The sequence below is a fragment of the Pteropus alecto genome, unplaced genomic scaffold, assembly GCF_000325575.1.
Source record: "Pteropus alecto unplaced genomic scaffold, ASM32557v1 scaffold5, whole genome shotgun sequence".
NCBI lineage: Eukaryota > Metazoa > Chordata > Mammalia > Chiroptera > Pteropodidae > Pteropus > Pteropus alecto.
In genome coordinates, this window is record NW_006441953.1 from 1,373,635 (window position 1) to 1,392,054 (window position 18,420).

An 18,420-nucleotide genomic window follows, 5' to 3' on the forward strand; every position below is an offset into this window, starting at 1 on the left:
CCTGGTTATGCCATCTCTACCTTGCTTAAATTGTTCTCCCAACTCCTCACATCCTTATTTTTCCACACACCTACTACTCTAATCTGCTGGCAAGTCAGAAACTGGGTCATCTAAAACCCATTCAGTTCTGTCACCTCATGCATGCAATTTCTGTGGTCTTATATTTAGTTGCTATTTCTACTCTTTGTCTCAGGTATATCTTCTAATTCCAGTATATTGTTGTGGGTACTTTTTACTTGCACCTAAAATATGGTGATACCCTCCCAGCTGGCCTCTCCACCTTTATCCATCCATTGCCTACAACAGGCTATATTAAATCTCTCCAGACATAAACTTGACCATTCCTTACTTACAATTTTGCTCATAACTTACCTTATACCCTGATGGTAGAATAATCTTCCAGAAGCTCAGCAGCAATCATGTCCCTGTCCTGACCTAAATCTTCACTAGCTGTATAGTCACAAGTGACTTCATCTTCTTAGGTTGCTACCCAAGGCTTTGCACAGTAGGGCCCATTCTTTTCAATCTACTAACATATATTCTGGAATTCAAATAAACAATATTAAATTATTATTCTATCCATGAAGGCAGGGATAAAATGCTATTTACTTTGGCCTTCTCTTATCATACACAGAAGTGTAATTTTATACAAAAAAAAAGTGTTCAATATAATCATCCGATGGACACCCATGTAATTAATAACAGGATCAAAACAAAAAAAAAGTAATATAAGTCCCATGCAAACACACATACACACACATATATTTTACTGTTATATCCTCAGAACCCAGAAAACTCCCTCGTATTGAGTTGGATTGCTGGAAACATAGGTATACCGTGGTACTTATCCACTTTGTTTTACAGCTGTGAAACAGAGAAAGTATACTGCTGTCATAATTAAGCACTTAAACATGAACATCATGAGGACGATAATACACAAGTATTTGTAAGATAAGAGTCTAAATACAGCAGTATTCCAGAAATGTATTATCAGAAGGGAGGTCCTTACTTAGCCAGCCTCTATAAGCTGGCCATAGGTTTTTCCTGTAATGCATTGTTTCACAAGTGTTCATTTGTCCCATGGTAATTTCTGTGGCAAAGGGTCGGCCGTTGAGGATTTCATCAAATGTCAAGAGGAATTCCTATCAAGGGACCTAAGCACACATAATACATGAGAAAGTAATGAAAATGTACCTTCTGTGCTTCAGGGTATGCTACATGCAATCAAGTTCTTTCAGGAACACTGTGTACAGATAGCAGTTTTCAGGAGGTCAAAATGAAAAAGAAGTTGCTGAGTTTATAGCACTTTTATTAGCTAACATCTGGAACTTTTTAAGTAGCTATAATTTAAAAAGAAGCATCTATGAGATCCATGAAGAACACAGGTCATTTATATATGGGCATAAACATCTATACATCCAAAAACATTTTAAAAATAAAAACTGTTAGTTGTCAATGTGTCCCTCAATCTACTGCTCTAGCACAAGGCATAGAGGACTGTAACATTAGGTGTTGTATAAGGATGTTCAAACTAATCTACAAGTGAAAATCATTCTAACAACTTTTTGTTAGGCCCCTATATTATATGGACTGCCAAGTTCCTGGCTTCCAAAACAAGCAAGACCTGTGGGCCTATCAACTTTGCTATAAACTTTGCCCATTTTAACCATATCAAGCCACACTTTCCTCTAAAACACATTATTTTGTGGCTAAATTTATGAAATATAATATGCATTATATTATAAAAACCAAACAAAGAAAACCAAACAAAGAAGTTCTGTACCTGAAAGATATGCAGAAGGGGGTGGTTCGCCTAGGATTAGGGTGGCGGCTAGCTTTAGTCACTAACAAATCTACCTGCCACTTCATGTATGTGCTCTTCAAGGTCCTTCAGACACTGCACATTACACAGACACTATTCTCCAAATTATCAATGCTCCCTACTCTTCTTTTCAAGTCCTCTGGATTTGTTTTCTAAATCTCGATAATTAAAAAGCAACCTTTCAAGACATGGAAACCACCTAAGTGTCCTTTGATCAATGACTGGATAAAGAAGATGTGGTATATATACACAATGGAATACTATTCAGTCATAAAAAGATGAAATACTGCCATCTGTGACAACATGATGGATCTTGAGAGCATCATGCTAAGTGAAATGAGTCAGACAGGAAAGCACAAGAACCATATGATTTCACTCATATGTGGGATATAAAACAAAAAGCAACAAACAAAACAAAGAAATTCATTAATACAGACAACAAAATGGTGGTTACCAGAGGGCAGAGGAGTGGGAGGGAAGACAAAAAGGGTAAAGGGGATCAAATATATAGTGACAGAAGGAGACTAGACTTTTTTGGGCAGTGAGCACACAATGGAGTATAAAGACATTGTATTATAAAATCCTATATCTAAAATTTATATAATGTTATTAACCAATATTACCCCAATAAATTTAATTTAAATGATTTTTTTTTTTAATTTTAAAAAGCAGCACTTAGTCAACAACAAACTCATGACAAATATTAACAATTCTTGCATTTACTTATACCTGGTACAATCAAAATCCATTCAACAATATTTCTCTCATTCGACCAATAAGAATTCATTGGCACCAAGCATGACTGATAAGTGCTAGTTATCTCTTTTCCCATATACACACCAGCAGTTAGAAGTGGAAGCCAATACTTTATGTGTAAATATGATAGTCCCATTTCACCTTATAATTGGAGAAAGGAGCCATAAATTTAAAAGGCAGTAAGTATTAGCAATTATTTGCTCATGGGTAAGTCAGTGGACCAAGAATAAAGCACAAATAAAAATACCATAAATAAGGACAAAATTTTCTGACTTGTGGCTTAGTTATCTATCATACATACTGCTTTGTAATTCTGGCTTGAAATTGTCCCCTTTCAGGAGGAAGTGGAAAGCTTATCATATCACCTCCCATCTTCAGGTATCTTTTATCTTACTGTTGCTGCATGAGTCAGCACCATTGGAAATGGACAGCTTCCTGCTGTTTATTAAGGGAAAAGTCTTCTCTCCATGGAATGACACAATGTAGCTAAATCACAAACAAAGGTAAAAGATATGTCCAAAACTGTGATGGGAAAATTAAACACACACACACACGCACACACACACATACACTACAAATAACAAAAATGTTATTGCTAAACCAAGTCTATGTTGCTCATCGATAAAATTTATCTTTTAAAACAAAATTTAAAATATGCTGCTATTATCTTAGTCATTCCTAATAATAGTAATAATAATAATGTAATGATTATTAATTCACTTAGGAGTTAGCAATAATGTTATTTTCTTTATTAGCAGTTAGGCCTAATTTGCTTCAAAAAGACTTCCCTGACACCCTATTCCCCACACTTGCAGGTTAGGTATCTTGACACTTGCTTGCAGGTACTTCACTCACCATCCTTAGTTGATAACACAATGCTGTTTTTAGAGTTGTCTCCTTTACCATGGGCTTCTGGTTCTATCATTCTAGTTATAACATTTAATACTACACATCATTTAGTGAATGCTTTGAATGTACTTGGCCTGTGATATTCATTACCTCATTTAATACCAGAACTAGCTTATGAAGTATTATTAGTTCTATTTTATAGTTGAAGACATCTAGAAATATAGGTAATTATAAGAATTATAACTAAGTTACCAGTCACAATTTAAACCAGTTCTGTTAAGTACCAAAGCCTAGGTATCTTCCAGAGATAGAATGCCTCATCCAATAATATACAAGAAGTATAAAATAATATGTAGGACAATATGGTAACCATCTCAAGATTTATTTATCTATTCAATTCAAGCATATCCAAGAAAAATGTTTTTGACATTAGGAACCATTAGCATACTTGCCTTTAGTACTGATACTTCCTTTACACTTGGGAAGGCAATAGCCCAAAGATTATATAGTTAGACAACCTAGATTCCAATCCCAGTTCCCCCATTACTTCTCTATGCCTCTGTTTCCTCATCTGCACAATGTGGATAACAACACTATCTACCTCCAGACTAAATGAGTTGATATTTATACAGTACTTGAAACAGTACCTGGCAGAGTAAGGACTAGGTAAGTGTTTGATAAACAAAAACACCCTTCAGGGGTAGATTGTATCAGAGCTGCTTAATGGCAAACTCTATTGACAGCACAACATGTACTTTATTTATGGAGAAACATCTTGTAACCCAAATACTTTTAAACATTGCCTTAGGGCAAGGAAGCTAGTTGAGAGGGTGGACAATGAGCAACTGTTTCCAGGTAGGAATAAAAAGCAAACAGTTGGGAGGAGAGAAACTAAAATGGCTTGAAAACATTTTCCAGGTTGATTTCAGATCATTCAAATCAGTATTAGACCTTAAGATTACCCCTAGATCAAAGTAGTGGATTTTGACTATGATCCTTCAATTGGTGACTTAAATAACAGATGTAAGCATGTTATATATTACTTGATATTTTGAAAATACAAACTGGTTATGTGTTACTTTCTAAAGAAAGATTATTTTTTGTAACTTCCCAACACCTACGTATGGGTTTTTATACTTAGTTTAAAGAACTGATGAATACAATTTCTTTACGATTCTATTTTAATAAAGAAAAATAATTAAAGCTACTTATTTTATTAAGACGTCACATTTATGAAACTGAATCCCAAGTCTAAGCAGTTTTATTTCCCTTCTTCTTGAAAATAAGCTTCCATATATAACAAACCTCTAGGATCAATATGAATGAAGGAATGGAACCTCAGAATTCCTTCAGAAAAATTGCTAAAGGTTCTATGACCTCTACAAGAATGATAATACCTTTCAACACTGAAAATTTTAAAAAAAGAAAGAAATATGAAAACATTATTACAAAAAAGCAATAGAAAGTTGGCTATTATCACTTAATTTTTTAAAAATTTGAGGAAATAAATTAGATGCCTGAAAAAAAGCTTTACATAAAGAAACATCAGAATAACTCTTTAAATAACAGAGTAGATAAAAGGAGAATATTATAGATGAGAAAATGTACTTAAGTTTCAGTCCGTTTTGGCAGTCTTTACTCAATTATTATCAAAGGATGCTCCGCCTATTATTTTGCTACAACTTCCAAAATCTTCAATTATTTTATTTCAACTAATCAGACTGGAGGTCTATTGAATTATTTAGTAATTTAGGGCATAATTTATTCGACATTACTTTCTGATTTCCCAATTTCTTCTAATAAATGCTATCTTTCCAGAGTTCACAAATATGCCCTCTTTCTGAAGTTAATCTTTTCTTCCATTTATTATATTATGGAATGAAAGTCATGGATTATATAAAAAGGATATTTGGTGCAATTTCTACATTAGTAAAATCTTTGAGTTTTTCTGCCTTTAAAGAAATCCCTCCTATTCACGAATCTAGTCTATATAATTCATTTAATGTTTCACTTCATAAAAGACTTCCATCAAGCTAAATTGAAGTTTCATTTAGATTATTAAAGATCTAACAGGTGATTTATTTTATTCTAAGCCATTCTGAGCAATAAGACAATTTTTCTCAGATAAGATGTATGAACAATAGCATTTAAACCTTTTAAAAATCAATCATTAAAATCTAATTTTTATCGTCTTAATCACAAGATGTTCATAAGTTCAAAAATAAAACAATAGTTTTCAGTGATTGGGCTCCAAAAGTTAATTACTTAACATGGCTTGCAGGCATTTCATCTGCCCCAAATTCCTCATTAGCTTCATTTTTTTCTTCATAGCCCTCTAACTTAACAGTATATATTCTAGCCAGCCACAATGAACATCTTCTTATTCTTCAAACACTCCTCAGCCTTGACTCCAAGCTTTTGCATAGGCTATTCCTTTACCTGCACACCCTCCTCTCTTAGCATCTCATGTGGTTACATGCCACCTGTCCCTCAGATCCCATTCAGTTGTCACTTCTAGTAGGACACCTTCTCTGACTCCTCAGGGCTTCAGGTACTCATCCAGCCTCTGCTCCTACAGTATCTTGTTCTTCTCTGTAACAGCCTATAGAAAGTTATACCTTCTTTCATGTCAAATCCTGCAGAGACAGGCTGACAACATTTCTATAGACCACCTCAATGAAGACATAAGGCCGAAAAACAATTTACTTCTACGTAAGAGAAATCATTACAAAGCTATTTCTTAAATTATTTCCAAATACAATAGCAACTGAGAGGCTTATTGAGAAAAATAGCAATACGACTTCAGCATATTTGTATTTTATTACTATCGGTGAAAGCAAAAAAAAAATGTCATTCCAAAATTTACTCAGGACTTAAGAAGTTAGAGGGTTTTTTTGACCAAAGACCCAAAATAATATAATACCATGCAAATGATAGTACACTTATCTTTTTTTTAATTGCCTTTCAACCTTCATTGCTGGAAGCTTGTTATATACAGAGATCGCATTTACATCTTATCAAGGTTTTATAACAAGAGTATGGACACCTGACCACATTAAACAATGAACAAAACAAAAAATATCTCTAGAGAAGGGTCCCCTCTGAAGGTTGTAACCTGAAACCTCTAGAATACAACCAAATACATAAACAGTAATTTGATTTATGAGGATGTCTCTGATTTGGAAGCATAGTTATCAACTTTTATTTAAAGGAAACAATACTAACTGTTTTTTCTAAAGAGTAACCTTTGTAAAATAGTTTCAATATTTAATTCAAATCTAACTTCCTCTTATGCCATTTCAATTTTCTTCACTGAATTTTTTCACAATTACACTTTTTCATTTTTCTTTGTTTTTTTCTCTACATTTGTGAAATAGTTTATTGTTTACATGGTACTTTCACATACATTATCACCTGGTTCACTTCTTCATTCATCCCATCTTCCACCACCTATTTATTAGACATTCACTGCATACTAGGAAGTGGGGTTTGCCCTTTTATAAAACATATTAATAGATTTTAGAGCAATTTTAGACTTAATGAAACACTGAATGGAAAGTACAGAATTCCCATATACCTCCTGCCCCTTTCCCACAGCTTTCTCTATTATCAACATCTTGCATTCCTGTGATATATTTACTACAATTAAGCCAGTATTGTTATATTACTATTAACTGAAGTCCACAATTAAGATCAGGGTTCACTCGATCTTGTATAGTTTTGTGGGTTTTGACAAATGCATGATTGTCGTGTATACACTGTTAAAATATCATAGAGAATAGTTTCAGTGCCCTAAAATATCCCCTACTCTTCCCTCCTGCTCTCCCATGCTCCCCAGAACCCCCAGAAATCACTGGTGTTTTTACTATCAGTCTAGTTTTGCCTTCCATATAGTTGGAATCATACAGCATATAACCTTTTCAGATTGGTTTCTTTCACATAGCGATAAGCATTTAAGTTTTCTCCACGTCTTATTGTGGCTTGGTAACTCTTCTCTTTTTATATCTGAATAATATTCCATTGTCTGGATGTATCTGTTTGTCCATTCACTTACTGAACAACATCTTGGTTGCTTCCATGTTTTGGCAATTATGACTAAAGCTGCTATAAACATTCAAATGTAGGTTTTCACATGAACATAAGTTTCCAACTCATTTTGGTAAATGTCAAGGAGCATAGTTTTTATTTTTTAATAACAAAACAAAAACACTTGATTTTTAAAAAATGTTCTAATTTGATAGGACTCCCTCTTTCACTTGTACTTAGTTATCACTGTTTAGATAACTAAGTGTGCAAGAGTTTCTGGTTGTTCTGGTCTCTTCAGAAGTACATCCATTATCCGGGATAAAGTATGGTGTACACTCAATCACACACGCACATAATTCCTGTTAGACAAAAAGAAAAAATCAGCCTTCTACAGAGGAGATGTATACAGACTTGCAAAAATGCTCGCCAAAAATTAAATGGATTAGTAAATGTACACTGGCTTCAACTCTTTTCAGTAACAACCCTCACCCAAATCAAGTCAGAAATACTTATTATCTACTATAAACAAGTCACTAGTTGTCTGTGAACAAGGCCTTCAATGTCTACTGTACAATAATTTAAGAGCGTTCAGAATTCCGTCCATATCAATGGTATACAACGTTCTTTCTTACAGTCTTGTAAGTCCTCTTCCTAATCTTCCTGGGATCCATCCCTTAAAGCCTAAATAAACCAGGCATCTTACCAAGTTACAATGCTGAACCTGACTAACAGATAAAACTACATTTTTTGACATATAGAGAGAGAGTTACATCTTAATTCTTAATTCTTAAATCTAGCAGAGAACAAAAATGAATAATAAGTAAAAGCCATTACTACAACATTAAGAGTTCTTTTAACTATGACTTTAAACTCAATATTTTAGAATAAATGTAACATTGCATTTATTTTATCCTATGCATCTAAAAAGAACTATAAGCTTATAATGAGGTAAGAATGTTTACATATATATTTTTAATTAGTTTATAATCTCTCTGTCATTTGTCACTCCTCCATTACTACATCATGACTCCAAATTTTGCCTCTCATTAGCCCTCAGAATCAGTTCCATTAACTGCGCAGGAAGAAACCTGATGCCCTCCTTCACCATGCTTCCATCTGCTGCGAGTTAGAAATAACACCTGCTCAGAAAAGGACCTCTCCGAACTGACCTCAAGGCTCTTGAACTACGTGCTTCCCGAGTGTGAGCCCCCAACCCCTCCCCTCTCACACTCCCTCTCTCTCTCTCTCTATGGATGGATGGATGGATGGATGGATGGATGGATGGATGGATGGACAGACGGACAGACAGAAAGACAGACACACACACACACACACACACACATAAAATTCTGACATGTGTTACCAATTTCATAGGTAGGGTTGGCATAATGCAGTCTCAGTTTTTCACCTCGCATACTTTCATCTTCAGAGTATCCCAAATTGGACAATAAATTATGCAGTCGCCATGGTCATAAGCACTCTCACCCTCTACCCATTCACATTATATATTCCCTACTATTTCTTTAAACAACCACCCCTGTGGACACCTAGTCCCTTCATGCCACTGGCTGTTAAAACTTCCAGAGCTCCGACTACAAGAATTCTACGGCCACTATTTTTCATAACACTATATTCTATACAGGACTGTTTTTAAATATGACAGTTTTATTTTATGAAAACTGAGTGGTTTCTCAATAAAGCATTTTTCCAAACTAAAAAATGTAATTAAGGTGTCTTGCATCAGACTTAGGAGAGGAACACTCTTCTCGAATAAAAGAATCTCAATCTTCTCACTAAGAAAAGTTTATTCAAGGTTCTAAAGTCAAAATAAGAATTGGTGTAGGAAATCCAAGATTAATAGTAAAGAGGAATACCTAGAATTCAAGCCAAATTTTTTTAAAAAAGAAGAAAGCTTGGCCATGAAACACGCAATTCAATTTTACTTTATAGATAGCAAGGCCGAAAAAAAATATGTGCTCCGCGAGCAGCAGAGGGATGAGTAAGAACAAGGCAGGGGATGAGTTTTGGGTAGTTTAATTAAGGGTCTGAGGAATGACATTTAGAAAGCAGAATAAAGTAAGGGTAACAACAATGCTTTAGGAAGTCCGGGAGCAGAGACGGCCAATAAGCAGATGACCACCAACATCAGATACCTGACCACGCTGCATGTGCAGGGACAACCCAGAATCACTTCAAATGTCCATTCGTAAGCAGTGAAGAAATGCATTTCTGTGATCTGAATGTGATCACTGCTAAACAGCTTGTGCTATATCTAACTTGTTGTTTTGTGTCTGAATTAGTCTGGCCCAGCAAGCGCTAACTTGCAGAGTCATTCACCAGCTTCAACTGTGCTCAGTCTGAAAACTGATTGAAACCAGCTGAGCCAATGACATCACCACAGACTTTTTACTATAAAAAGGGCGAGCTCTGTGAGGTCAGGAAGCAGAACTGAGCTCGATGAACAGAAGCCAAACTGGAAGAGAAAAGAGCCAAGTGAAATTCAGAGGAGGCAAAACTCATTCCAAGAAGAAGCTAAGATGAACAATTTGCTTAGAGGTAGCTGCAAAAGAAAAAGACACAATGAAAATTCTCCTTTAAGAGTAAGGGGCTGCTGTTTCCTTCAAAGACATAAGTTATCTAAAAGCAAAGCCTCAAAGGAGAAACCAATTGAAGCTCTTTCAGATTTTCAGTTCCTGGAACTGAATTAAACTATAGCATCATTCTTGCAAGATTTCATGTAGCTGTTGATACAACATATATTAATTGAGCACCTACTATGGATCAGACACTGTTATAGGAACTGGAAAATGGACAATGAATAAAATGGACAAAAGTAGCTACCCTTATAGAACATATATTCTTGAAATGAAAGACAGTTAATAATCAAATATACAGCATGTAAAATAAAAAATAGAAAGAAAATGGAATGAGAAAGTGGTCGGCCTGAGAGTGGTGATGTCTGAGCAAAAACTGAAGGAGGTGAGGAGACAAATGTGTGGGCATCTGGGAAAAAAGCATGGCAGACAGAGGGAACAGAATGCAAAGGTCTTGAGTGAGGATAATGTTTCCTCTGTTGGACCAACTTCTATAACTTCATTTTAATTTTATATAATAAAATAATAATCTTTCTTCTCAGTGAAAATGCTTGACAATACAACAAAGGCTGGCTTGCCAGTTCTCAAGGGTGCCCCTTACTGTACTAGGTTCCCATGTTAACTAATGACAAACCAGGAGTAGGGAAAAAGGAGAAGAATTTGCATTCAACACACAGTCAGTTATATCTTAGAGAGCCATGGGGCTTTTCATATGTACAAAAATTGATATTTAATTTTGATAACCCTCAACGCATACTTTGTCCTGGGAGGAGAGCTAGTCCAGTTAACAAGAACAGATTAACTGTTTAAATTTGACTTCTCATCTATGATCGTTTAAAATTGACTTGCAGATAGTCTATATGAGCACAGAAAAACCTACTACCAAAATCATTTAAATCTGGCTTAACTACCTAAACCTTGACTGCTAAAACCTGTTTTGAGTGGTGCTGTTTTTGACAGTCTGAGCACTGATAACCACTTCACACCCATCTGGTGGCAGCAAAGCCCAGCTAGGTGGTGACAGAAAAACAGCAGATTTTTTTCTTTCTAGCCTATCTGTGGAAACCAGAAGATGGTGAAGATTAGGATGGAAGAAATGTGATAGACCTCACTGGAATTCAACTGCGAACTTCAATCCATGAGGTATGTGTCTAGACCTCTTCCCAGATGATTGCTTCATGTTGGTATAAACACATGGAAAATCAGCCCCGCATTACCCATGCCCTGTTCTAAATGGGAGGGTGTGCGGCATATTCTCTACAATCTCACTGACCTCTGGGCTTCCCAGGCTGCCCTCCCATGTGGAGCTAGTGTCTGACTCACCGTGTGCTCTGGATTCTTCTTCCCTGAACCCCACTTCTCAGATGACCTATTTGTCTGTTGATTTTGAACCCCAATTCTATTTTTGATAGATGTCCACAGATTGCCATTAGGATAATTTAACATAATGGATCTCATGCTTAGCACCTTAGCAAGCTTCCCTTCCTGAGCCTGCTGAGGTGCAGGAAGCAAAGAATGTTCCCATCCCTCCTCACTACAGAGACATGGCTGACCCACAGAGAGGGCAACCTGCTGGAAGGCCTCGACACATTTATCGCGGGCTTTAAACAGTTCTCTACAGCTAATAAACTCAAACTCTCCCCCTTTAATAAAATCAGCAGTCATCATAAGTGGTGTCTTTCCTTTCTACTTGTTCTTGACTTACCTGGGTCAAGAATTATTCAGTATGAATATATTAAGAAGAGGTGATTTAATAAGTTCACATAGTACAAATATATTCTAAATCAAAACTTCATATTTAGAAAAAAAAAAAAAGGTTAAAAATCCAAACCTGCCCTGCTCAGGTTTCTTAAAAATTTTTTGCATTATTATTTTACAAAAAAAAAAAGGATGGTTTTCAAACACTTGGTTTTAACATTTAACTGGTCAACACTATAGATTCAGATGAAAGCAAGCATCTGGCCCTAACATGGCAACTAATTTTGTCACTTGAGGCAGCACAACACTTAAGCCTTGGTTTCCTCATCTGTAAAAAGAGAGCATTGGCTGATAAACTCATGTCACTGCTTTTAGCTGTAATGTTCTGTGATTTCCTTCCACACAATGTTATATATTATTAGTCTCCCAGGTTCGTAAATTTTATCAATACATAGTGGAACTACATTAATTTGCAATAATAATAATAAAAGGTAAATAGTCTCCGTATGAGTGAATTAACAAAATTAAGAGTATTTTAAATTTAGAAAATCAATGCTTCCAGAGAAAAAAATTTAAGTAATGTGGCAGACAATTCTGAAGACTATTACCTGGCTATACTTCCTTCTCCCCTGAGAACTGCCATCAGCACTCCTATATGTACACTGTAATTCTTCAACCCAAACTAGAGTTGATTGATTCAGGATAGACATCAGACCTAAACAAGCTAAAAAATCAGATTGTATTTCCATAGAAGCTTTCATTTTGATCTGATAAACACATGCTGGGCACTGCTGATATCTGTGTCATGGTTGAACTCACCACATTTCAAATGTTCAGTATGGCTGCTGGCTACCATACTGGACAGCGCAGATTTAGAGAATGTTTCCATCATCCAAGAAAGTTCTATTGAATTCTGTCCAGGACCCTTCTATTAAACTTTTCTTCTTAAGCTGCTAGCATCAGAATTTATTTTGTTTTATGTGCTCGTTTTTTTTGTTTTTGTTTTTGTTTTATACTTGCACCCATAAGAGTCTTAACAGGAGGCATAATTGTAAAATTTTTTGGAAATCTTGAAAGGATTTCTGGGTACTCTCAAGGTTCTAAGTCTTGGAGTTAATGTCATTTCAAAACTTAAAGATTACTCGCATCACTCCTAGACTCCTCCTGAGTCATGGAATATAAGAACTTAGAAAAACCTTACCCCATATCTAATTCGATTTCCTGTTTTTTACACATGAAGAAATTAAGACCCGGAAAGCCTGTAACTTGCTTCTGCTTCTGAACAGCACCTAAATTTGGTTTAATAAGTTATCTGAAACAAGATAAATAAGATACCAACTAAACTCTAATATATAACATAACTGCAAATCTCATGATTACATAGTAACCAGGCATGAAGTTTAAATATCTATTTACTCACCAAGCTGTTACTACACCAACTCCTTCCCACTCCCCACCCCCACCTCTTTTTTTCTATTTATTTTGTAAGGTACATTTGCCATGGTTACCATTGTTTTCAATGTCACAGTTCCCCATATCTAAAAGGCACAGAAAACATTCTGTACTTTTAAACCAAGGGAGCAGACAAATACATTTTTTATTGTAATTTTTATTTTTCTCTAGAACCTTTATGTTCAAATCTGCCACATGATTAGTCATCTGTACAGATTGAAATGTGGATAGCTGAAGATGTTTTTATTCAGTTCCTTTTAAACAAATAGTAACCAAACACAATTTAAAATATGTGGGTTAAAATGTCATACCTATGCATCAATAGATTTAAACTTGCTAAAGCAAGTTTTCTGGGCATCGTCATAAAGCAACACATTCTTTCTAACTAGGAAAAAAAAATAAAAATAAAACCTCTGAAACACACAAATCTAAATACTGACAGTAGACAAGGATTCCGAAGCTCCACCATACTCACTGTCTCCCATCTAACTGTAGTGAAATCTGTAATCGTCCACCCAACAGAGAGAATTTATAGGTTGCTTTCAGATAAATATAGAATTCAATATTCATGCAATATTAAATATTGACATAAAGAATTATTGTTAAATAATTCTTATACTGTATTTGCCTTCCTGAGGTCAAGTGCTGTCACATGTTGGAGGAGGTTATGACCTCCCAACCATCTATTTCATTAAAGATAAATGACTTCCATGTTTTCCCCTGCGATTTGCATCTAATATGACTGGTCTATGAAGAAATGGAGTAAATTGGTTATGACCCCTGCACATATCAAATCATTGTAGATCCATATTTTTCTATGGCTTTTTCTTCTTAAGTGTAAACAAGCAAAGATTTCCCTCTGCTCATATCACATAACATACACCAATGTTCCAAATCTTCTGAAACAATGATACGCATTTCAAAGAATAAACCAAGACTATTCCCTTTTCCCTTCCTTTTCAAGCACCAGTGTACACGTACACACACACACACACACACACACACACACACACTTCACGGAGTTTTCTAACGTGTATGAGTGTTGGCCATTCCTACCTTGGGGAAACACCTCTCCCAATATCACCAAGCATGACCCACTAAGTCAGTAAGGGCAGGCCCTGGGCTTAGAGGTGCTGCTCTGAATCATACCATTAACCAGTGCTAGTGTGACTCATCGAAAAGCAGTCTGGGGGCACAGACCAACGATGTGCCATCATTCAGTAAAAGTTTTGGCACATAACTTACACTCAAAAGCTTTTAAAAAAAACAAAAACACCCTAAATTCCAACGGCTAAAACATATGTTCTTTAGAGAAAAACATAGTAAAGACAGTAAGTATATCTAAAAGCAAATGAACACAAATGACAACCACATCTTGGCATGGCTTTCCCTCAGACACCTAACTCCTTTGAAACACTTGCATACACCATGGAGGGGAATCATGAATTAGTTAAGTCATAAAGTTTTGCACCTGGAAATATTTACTATATTAATAAGCTATCAAAAAAGCAGAAATATCATAGTTTATTATGAATGGAAGTTATGGAGTTGATTACTTTAATAAGTCAAACCACTGATTATCAAACAAAAATTTCCTTACACAGTTGAAGGGGCTCTATAGCATTTGTGGGCCTCATCTTCATTTCGAAATGAAACTCTAAATACGATTTTAAAAAGCTACTTTCTATGTGTCAGAATTTTGTCAAAGATTCATGTTAACCATTATTCTGATAGTAATTAGTTTACACTAACGCCATAAAAATTAAGTATAAGATTCAGTTTAAGCAGCCGCAGTTGGCTATGGCAGGCCGGAGAATCTTGAGACCTACAAAAGGAACCTAGTGCTTTAACAAGGTTTGAGTAAGTGGGTCAGCTGTCACCTGTGACAGGGTTCACCCTCTCAAAGGAGAATGCAGTAGCCGCAGCAACCCAGGGTCAGTTTTCGACAGCTGGGACTTGAACCTGCAGGCTTTTAAAAGTTGTTGGTAATTTTTTTTTTTGTAGTGAAAACATAAATTTTTTTTCCAGCAGGTTTTAGGCTGTACACAGGGGAGGGGAAATGTTGTGTGTATAATATTAATAAATCTTTTCTCTTAAAATAAGGAGGGAAAAGGACTTTACGCCTGTACTCACTAAACATTTAATGTTTAAAGATTAAATTAAAAGGCATTCTCAAACCTGTATTTCATTTCTCAAACCCAGCAAATGCAGGAAAAAATACTAACTACTACCAACAGAAATACCATTGCTAATTTTCCTTGCTTTAGCCAAGTTTAAAATTTTTGAAATAGCCATCAGCTTTACATCTGATTAAACACATTTAAATATACACACTTAAATGTTAGAAACACAACTGAAAAGTGACACTCATTTTTCTACACTCCTGCTAATGTATATATTTAGTACTGTCCAACCAAAAGAAATAGAGATAAAAGGTTTTAGAGAGAACTGATGTTGACCTTTTCTTCTTGATAGAGCTCTTGTTTTGAAAATATTCAGCATGGAAACTCAAGGTTCTGATCAAAACAGTGGCAGAGCACTTTAATTTTCTTAGATTCATAGTCCAGCTCTGGGCGTGGGAGTAGGAAGCTCAGATGCCCTGGGCAGCCTCTTATTCTAGTGCCAAGAGTCTGCGGCTTAAAAGGACCCATCATTCTACATTCAGGGAAAGAAAGGCACTCACCACTTCAATTAGCACATGCACAGAATTACTTTTTTGCCTTCAAGATATATGGACCAGGTGGCGTAAGAAAGGAAACATAATAGTAGCGAGTTGTCTCTTAACTCCCTCCCCACCTGTTCTTAAATTGAGGTGGGGAAAATGCCTAAATGTGTTTTACAGCAAATTTGTCCGAAAACAAACTTTAAAGTCATTTTGCTAATCAATGGTTGGTCGATTAAGTTCTATGCAATCTCAAAAAATGCTAATGAAAACAAGTTTCCAACAGCCCAGTCTCTGCCACCTTGTACCATTTTCTCCCTCTTCATCCAGACTGTTGAAGTCAGACAGGTCGAGGAGACAGTCACCTTCAAGAAAGCCCTTTGCCCTGCCAGGTTAAAGTCATGCCAGCAACCAAAGTAGAAACTGTTATAAAAATAGGAGTCTAAGGAATCCAGGGAAAGCAAAGCACGCTGTGTAGCCAACAGTTCGAATGGCCGACAACTCAGAAGAGGTGATAAAAACTTCAGGCTCTAGCAGAAAGAGCTATAGAATTAAACTCTCTTACCACATTAATAAGTTAAATTAATAAATCACTAACATGGCCACGTTAGGTTGAAAAACCACAAGTGAATGGATTATTCAGTGTTGCAGTCACAGGTAAAATACATTAATCTTCTACTTTTTTACATGTCTTAGTTTATACATAAAGGCCATTTATTTTGCTCAGGTAAAATAATGGTTACATACCTCCCTAAGATTGCAAAGTTGTCAATACAGAATACTAAATATGAAATTAATTATTCTTATTACTATTACCTTAATTTCCAGGCATGCTAACATCAAACAAAGATATAAATAACAATATTTTTTTCTTTTAAAGGAGACAAAAAGGGATTGATATCAAAATAGTGCTGCCAAAAGCAGAAATAAAGTTAAGGGGTTTACATGAGTTGAACAGATGCTAGTTACAAAGGCATGATAATGTCTGTGGGGTAGTAAAAATATTATTTGTATATTTAAAAAAAATAAAGGAAGCAGCTGTCTAAACATTTCAGCTTCCCCCCTCCCCCCCAAAAAATGTTCTGAGGATAGAAATAATCTACTGTTCTGAAGAAAGAAATAATCCAAGCTGAGGCAATGTTTTAACTCATTAGAACATACACACACATACACACACACACACACTCACAATGGGGTGCCTTGTGTCCCTTCCTCCTTCCTTTTTCTGAGGCATTTCCTCCCAACTTGGCTAAAAGAAAGAAATCCTGAAATGACAGTCATCATCAAATATCTCTCACAATTGTGCATGATAAAAAAAATAATAAAGCTCTTACCCGCTGGTTTCAATTTAAAAAAAAAAAAATGATGTGAGAAGGTTATATTTTATAAACCACTATTACATGTTTAATACCAATCCAATTTTACTAAAAAGATATATTTCTAATAAAATATATTCATAAAGTAAAATTATAATAAAAATAGCTTCAATCTAGAATATGGATTATTTTACATATTTCTTTCATCTTTACATATCAGAATACATATTGATTTTATAGTTATAATCATGGTTCTTTACAGTAGAACTCTGCATTTTCACTTAACATTTCATCATAAACATTTCCATATGGCTCACCTATTTGTAGTTATAATTTCATTAAGGATGCCACAATATTCCACAAATTTAAAAAATTATTTATTCATTTGCTTACCTATTTTACTCTGCCTTCTTACAGAACGGGCTTTAACTGGAATCACTGTCATTTGGGGTGGACGATCATGATTTTCATGATTCTGTTTTTGGACACTTAGAGTGTTTCCAGTTTTTTGTCTCCCACTGTAGCTAAACCTACAATGAGCAACTTCATGTAACATAGCTCCCTTTCTCGGTTGAATTATTTCTTCCTAATAAGTCAAAGACTGTAAACGATTTTTTAGAAACTATGTCTCATTGCTTTACAAAATGTTAATGCCCATTTATAATACCAGAAGTGGCAAAGTGAAACAAAATATCTAGTAATTATTTCAGTATCAAGACAACTCTGAGGTCAATTTTTTAAATGCTCTTAATTTTTTATTCATGTTTTAGAATTAAATAATGCATGCATCTAGATAAACTTTATACACATATCTGCCAGAGTCTAGAGTAAAATCAATATTCTCCCAACTCCTAAAATCCACTCTCTGATGTGAGCACTGTTCACAGTTTGATGGGTATCTTTTCACATTTTTTTTGTATATATAAACATAGATGTATATGTAGAATTTCTAAACTTCTTCATTTTACAACACTAAATCTCTGTCTCCAAATGTGAGCTCGTAGTATGACATCTGTGACTTCAATGAACATAATTTGACTTCTATAAAATGATTCTGTCTCATTCAATTATCACTTGATTCCAGTTATACACTCGGTTTAGTAACATCACCTAAGTACTATACCAATTTTTAGTTAACTGGCACTCATGGATAACCTAAAACAGAAGATAATCCCCAAATTACTTTAAACGTGCGTGTGTGTGTGTGTGTGTGTGTGTGTGTGTGTGTGTGTGGGTGTGTGTGAG

The 18,420-nt window shown here is 35.2% G+C and overlaps 1 protein-coding gene and 1 long non-coding RNA gene across 5 annotated transcripts in view; both read right to left on the reverse strand.

Annotated features, from left to right (window-relative positions):
- Nucleotides 1-18,420, reverse strand: part of PPP3CA (protein phosphatase 3 catalytic subunit alpha) — a 282,030-nt gene that overhangs the window by 215,213 nt on the left and 48,397 nt on the right. The gene's annotated exons all lie outside the window — the stretch shown is intronic.
- The window catches only part of LOC112485483, a 38,299-nt gene that overhangs the window by 3,605 nt on the left and 16,274 nt on the right, over nt 1-18,420 (reverse strand). Inside the window, exons 1-2 of one of the 2 annotated variants that reach the window (XR_003048467.1) lie at nt 1,195-2,122; nt 373-541 (exon numbers count right to left, since the gene is read on the reverse strand). This is a non-coding gene — a long non-coding RNA (uncharacterized LOC112485483). Of the gene's footprint in view, nt 1-372; nt 542-1,194; nt 2,123-18,420 lie in introns of those variants that run through there. The other variant, XR_003048468.1, reaches the window with a different exon arrangement.